This window comes from Bufo gargarizans, chromosome 3 (genome assembly GCF_014858855.1).
Source record: "Bufo gargarizans isolate SCDJY-AF-19 chromosome 3, ASM1485885v1, whole genome shotgun sequence".
In the NCBI taxonomy this organism is placed as follows: domain Eukaryota; kingdom Metazoa; phylum Chordata; class Amphibia; order Anura; family Bufonidae; genus Bufo; species Bufo gargarizans.
In genome coordinates this window covers 110,500,420-110,505,972 of record NC_058082.1, presented here as the reverse complement: position 1 = coordinate 110,505,972, position 5,553 = coordinate 110,500,420, and the positions used below count along the sequence as shown (strand labels likewise).

General features: G+C 44.6%; 1 long non-coding RNA gene across 2 annotated transcripts; it reads right to left on the bottom strand.

The window, feature by feature from the left end:
* Window positions 1–1,405: 1,405 nt before the first annotated feature.
* Window positions 1,406–5,019, bottom strand: LOC122933175. Of its 2 annotated transcripts, none has more exons than XR_006388387.1 (3): window positions 4,970–5,019; window positions 2,612–2,654; window positions 1,406–1,938 (listed from the first exon to the last, which is right to left on the bottom strand). It is a non-coding gene; the product is annotated as an uncharacterized LOC122933175 (long non-coding RNA). The 2 variants fall into 2 exon arrangements; XR_006388386.1 differs by having other exon boundaries at window positions 1,406–1,901; window positions 4,970–5,018.
* Between the last annotated feature and the right edge of the window lie 534 nt (window positions 5,020–5,553).

Genomic DNA, 5,553 nt, shown 5'->3' with positions numbered 1-5,553 from the left:
CAACACAAACATGCACTTACACAACTGGAAGGAAAAGCAGGAGTGGTCAGAACCCGACCAGAAAACGAATATCACTAACTGCACACCAAGAGATAACAATAACCTTAAAGTATAACTGCCATTTCATTTTTTATTCCCTTATGCTATAGTACACCCTGCTGTATAAGTGCTTTTGTGATTTAAAATTTGATAATTTTCAGTTTTATCTGCTAATAACTCCCAAAAATGCATGCTACTTTCCAATTCAGAAGCTCTCCTCTCACAGCGTTGCCATGTGCAGTCCGTCTTCTCAGTATTAGAACAAGAGATGGACAAGCTCCGCGATGAGGAGCTCAGCCCTGACGGCCTGAAGCTGGCATGAGGGAGAAAGTGGAGGGGGAGGGCTGCTTTAGATGGTGAAATCTTCTCAATGTTAGCAAGCTACATATGCAACTGGTCTTGTTTGAAAGCTGATAGTTCAGGCTTTCATACAAGACCAGAATGACAGCTCTAGTCCAAGCAACAGAGGAGAAATCACTGTTAGAAATAGCCGTGAATCTGTTTTTACTTTCAGCTTCATTAACAGCATCCCGATTCTATCATTGATATCTTCCCTGTACCCAACAGATTTATCTCATTCTGGTATTGTCTGAAAGCTTGGGATGTCAACTTTCAGACAATACAAAGCTGATATTTCTAACTGGTACCAAACCAGACATATAAGCGGCTAAAGCAGCCCCCCTCCCTGTCAATCTGGAAGAGAATGAGGGACAGCTGGCTATTAAGAGGTTAAAAGAAATGCTTACTGATTTAATGTAATTGCAGGTCTTGTCTCTGGTTAGCTGTATGTGAGGATGCACACTGCTCTAGGTACTGTGGGAAGTTATCTGAGTTCTGATTTGTCCTGCTAATTCATGTAATGAGAGCAAGGGCTTATGAGAAGTGAGGCAAATACAGGATGCCCTCAAGGAAGGGCAAAGATCATCACAGGAAGAGCAGCAGAGGCCATCTTAGGAACCAATAAATCAAAAGCAAAACTTTTTGCTTCTCCACTTTCCCAAAAAGGGGGCAGAGTGAGGGTGGAGAGGGGGTGGGGGTGGGGCCGGTGGTCCAACCACATTTATCATATGCTACGCAAGTGTTCTGCTGTAGAAGAACACCAAGGGCTTCTGTAGATTTCAGTCCAGGTACAGCACTGAGCTATGATAAATCTGTCCCTATGTATGTAGTAATGCTATAGAAAATGGTATACATACCGTCAGGGGCGTACATCACTGGGCCCCATAGTAAGAATCTGAATTGGGCCTCCTTACCCCACCCACTACCCACCCCTGGCCCATCCCACCTCCTGTCCTAGCTCCTCCCCTGCCCCCCCCCCCCCACCCCCAAATTTTGTATACATGAGCTACTAAAACCGTTAGGGATACATCTTTTTATTTATTTTTTATTAACCAACTTTTATAATCCGTACTCTCATACACAGCTGATATGACAGTGCTGTATGGGATGCAAAATAAACTCCAGTACATCAAAAGAGGTTCTTGCTTGGTGCTTTTTATTCAATATGCGGCTAGAGTGTGACGTTTCAGCTTTTCACAGCCTTTTTCAAACTAAAGCGCAAACAGAAAATGGTGTACAATTAGTGACAAAGGTTAGTGTATACATCAACAATACGGTCTCATATATTGCAGTTCCATTAGTTACAGATTGATATGTCATAACGGTTGACACATCTACCAGTAGAGTGATCTGCGGAAACATTTAACATTGCATTCGCATAGCATATTCTCTCTTCATACTTTTTTTTTTTATAATTCTCTATGTATCGTGCCATAGATGCAGTCATTAAGTTGTATATAATATACACTCCATAAGTTCCATGAGAGTAGAGCTCCAATTCAAAACAGTTGGTTGTCCGAGTTCTGGATCCAGAGTTCAGGAAAGCTATCTAAAAAGGTTCTGTACATTAATGATTAGGAAAATAGTGATACAAATAACCTACATACATCCTGGCACATGTGCTCTATAATGGGTGGAATGTGACAATACCTGGTGCCGCTCTGTGGTGGAGATAAGAGGATGGCAGGAGCAGATGTGTGCAACAGCACTGAAGGAAGACTCCATGCCACGCTTGTTTGGTCAGCGTCTATTTAAGGTAGTTTGCGCTTGCATCCCTAGCTGCTGCGCATGCGCCAGGCCCCTGTGCGTTCCACGCCTCTTTTCGCTGGGTAGACGTCTGCATTAGCGCTCAAGATCTCACGGGAGTATGTACATGGCCAGTGCGCATGAGCGAAGTCCCTGCATGTCATGTGCGTTCCAGGCCTCATTTTGCTTACAAAGGCGGTCGAAGTCTCGCGGTAATTTGTGTGTGTATGTCATAATGTGTCTGTTACATACCAAATGCATTAACAGGTATGTGGTGAAGAGTAAGTGGTCATGTTGGTAGTATAAAATACATAAGGCTAGGAAACATGTCATCGGGGAGTCATATCCAGGAAAATAAAGTTGGATGACAAATGAAAGAAGGAGCAAAAAAGGGAAAAAAAGAGGATAAAAAGGGAGGGAAAAAAAGGGAAGAAGAATAGAGATTAAAGAAGAGGAGGAAGGGCTTACTATTGGTTATAAAGGATACAGCATCCACGAAGGCACCAGGCAAGCACAATATTCTATGGGATCTGAAATAAATTGATAACATTAGTTTATTATACGTGGTAAGGTTGATTATAAGATATCTGTCAATTGTATATGGTATGCCTTTTGGTTCCAAGGTGTCCAGTTTGTGAATCCAAAAAGCTTCCCTGGTTTTCAACATTTTTACGCGGTTGCCCCCTCTCCTTGGTATAGGTATATGTTCTAGTACCTGAAATCTGAGTTGTGAGATAGAGTGGCCTGCTGCGTGGAAGTGCGCCGGTACTGGTTGAAGTAAGTTTTCCCGTCTTATGGTCGATTTGTGTTGGCAAATGCGATCGCTGATTTTTTGTGTGGTTTCGGCTACATATGCCAACCCGCACGGGCATTTAAGTACATATATGACATAGTTCGAATCGCAAGTGAAAAAATCGTTGATCTTGAAAGGTTTACCTGACTGTGGGTGATAGACGGATGACCCTTTTTGAATATTAGAACATTGAAAACAATGTAGGCAGGGAAAGTTCCTTTATGTTGGGTGGACAGGACAGTTTGCCTAGCAAATGATCTTAGGGGCCAGATGTCTGCTCTAACTAACAGGTCTTTCAGGTTTTTATTACGACGAGTGCAGGGTAGAACAGAATTTTGAAATTCCTCTACGTGAGGGTATGCCTTGTGTAGTAACTGTCACGGACGGTGTACAGGAAACAAGACAATACAACATGCATATATGACTCACTGGATCCAAAGCTAAGGAACCAAAAGGGAGACCCCTGCACAAGACCTGGCACTTTCCCTGGCTGCTCAGCCTATGCAAAAATCCCAGAGGTGGATGGTTGCATATCCACGTACCTCGACTATATAACACCTGAACACCCTACAATAGTGAGAGGACGCGACCACCGGCTCCCTACACCAGACACGGAGGGAGTCAGGGTCACCTGGGATCCAGCAAACAGAAAATAACAGATAAATGTACAGCACTTAACTTAGTAGCAGACTGGGAAATAGGATCAGCATGCACACACACTCCAGGAAGAAGTATAAGCCGCCCAGTAATGCATTATGGGGAGGAATTTAAAGGGAAGCAATCAGTCCAACTACATGACAGCTGAGAGAGGCTAACGAGATGAGGAACTGAACACCACAACAAAGAAAACTCAAGGAGGAGGTTCTGAAAGGCTTCTGTCAGAGCTTCTCAGCTGTCTGGTTGTGACAGTACACCTCCCTCTACGAGTGGACTCCGGACACTCAGAGCCCACCTTCTCAGGATGGGACCTATGGAAAGCCCTGATGAGACGAGAGGCCTTAATGTCCGTCACTGGGACACACATCCTCTCCTCAGGACCATAACCCTCCCAATGAACAAGGTACTGAAGAGAACTGTGGAATAGACGAGAATCCACAATCCTAGAGACCTGAAATTCAAGATTCCCATCAACCATAATCGGAGGAGGAGGCAAAGGCGAGGGTACAATGGGTTGAACATAAGGTTTCAATAAGGACTTATGAAAAACATTATGGATCTTCCAAGTCTGAGGAAGATCAAGACGGTAGGCAACAAGATTGATGACAGACAGGATTTTGTAAGGCCCAATAAACTTAGGACCCAACTTCCAGGAGGGAACCTTCAATTTGATATTCTTGGTAGACAACCACACCAAATCACCAACATTCAGGTCTGGACCAAGCACACGTCTCTTATCTGCCACACGCTTATATCTCTCACTCATGCTCTTTAGATTATCCTGAATGTTTTGCCAAATAGATGACAAAGACGAGGAGAATCTGTCCTCATCAGGTAAACCAGAAGACCCCTCTCCCGAGAAAGTCCCAAACTGCGGATGAAACCTATATGCACCAAAAAATGGTGACTTATCAGAGGACTCCTGATGCCGGTTATTTAAAGCAAACTCAGCAAGGGACAAAAAAGAACACTACGGCATACATATTAGGACATCGTCAGACATCATCCACAACTCCATCCTCCGTCAGGCAAAACTCCATCAGCCCTCAGACATCAGACAAAACTCCGTCCTCCATCAGGCAAAACTCCATCAGACCTCAGACATCAGACACAACTCCGTCCTCCGTCACCCAAAACTCCATCAGACCTCAGACATCAGACAAAACTCCGTCCTTCGTCACCCAAAACTCCATCAGACCTCAGACATCAGACAAAACTCCGTCCTCCGTCACCCAAAACTCCATCAGACCTCAGACATCAGACAAAACTCCGTCCTCCATCAGGCAAAACTCCATCAGACCTCAGACATCAGCTAAAACTCTGTCCTCCCTCAGACATCAGCCAAAACTCCGTCCTCCCTAACTCAAAATACGCCCTACTACACACACTCTTCACCTGACGGAGCTGCTAGCTGCTGGAGAAGCAAAGGACCTGTGATGACGTCATGACCATGTGACGAGTCACGTGTGTGGGAGGGGTCAGATGTGCACAGCAGCTGGTAGAGTGTACAGAACAGTAGCCATCAAATAGAGCTCTGTACTAGAGATGTGTGTGTAACCTGCATGTAGCAGAGCTGTGTACTGTGTTACAGAGATGTATGTGTAACCTGCATGTAGCAGAGCTGTGTACTGTGTAGCAGATCTGTATGTGTAACCTGCATGTAGCAGAGCTGTGTACTGTGTTACAGGGATGTATATGCAACCTGCAGGTAGCAGTGCTGTGTACTGTGTAGCAGAGATGTGCACTGTGTTACAGAGATGTGTGTGTAACCTGCATGTAGCAGAGCTGTGTACTGTGTATATAGAGCAGTGTGTGTAACAGCATGTAGCAGAGCTGTGTACTGTGTTACAGAGATGTGTGTGTAACCTGCATGTAGCAGAGCTGTGTACTGTGTTACAGGGATGTATGTGCAACCTGCAGGTAGCAGAGCTGTGTACTGTGTATATAGAGCAGTTTGTCTAACCGCATGTAGCAGAGCT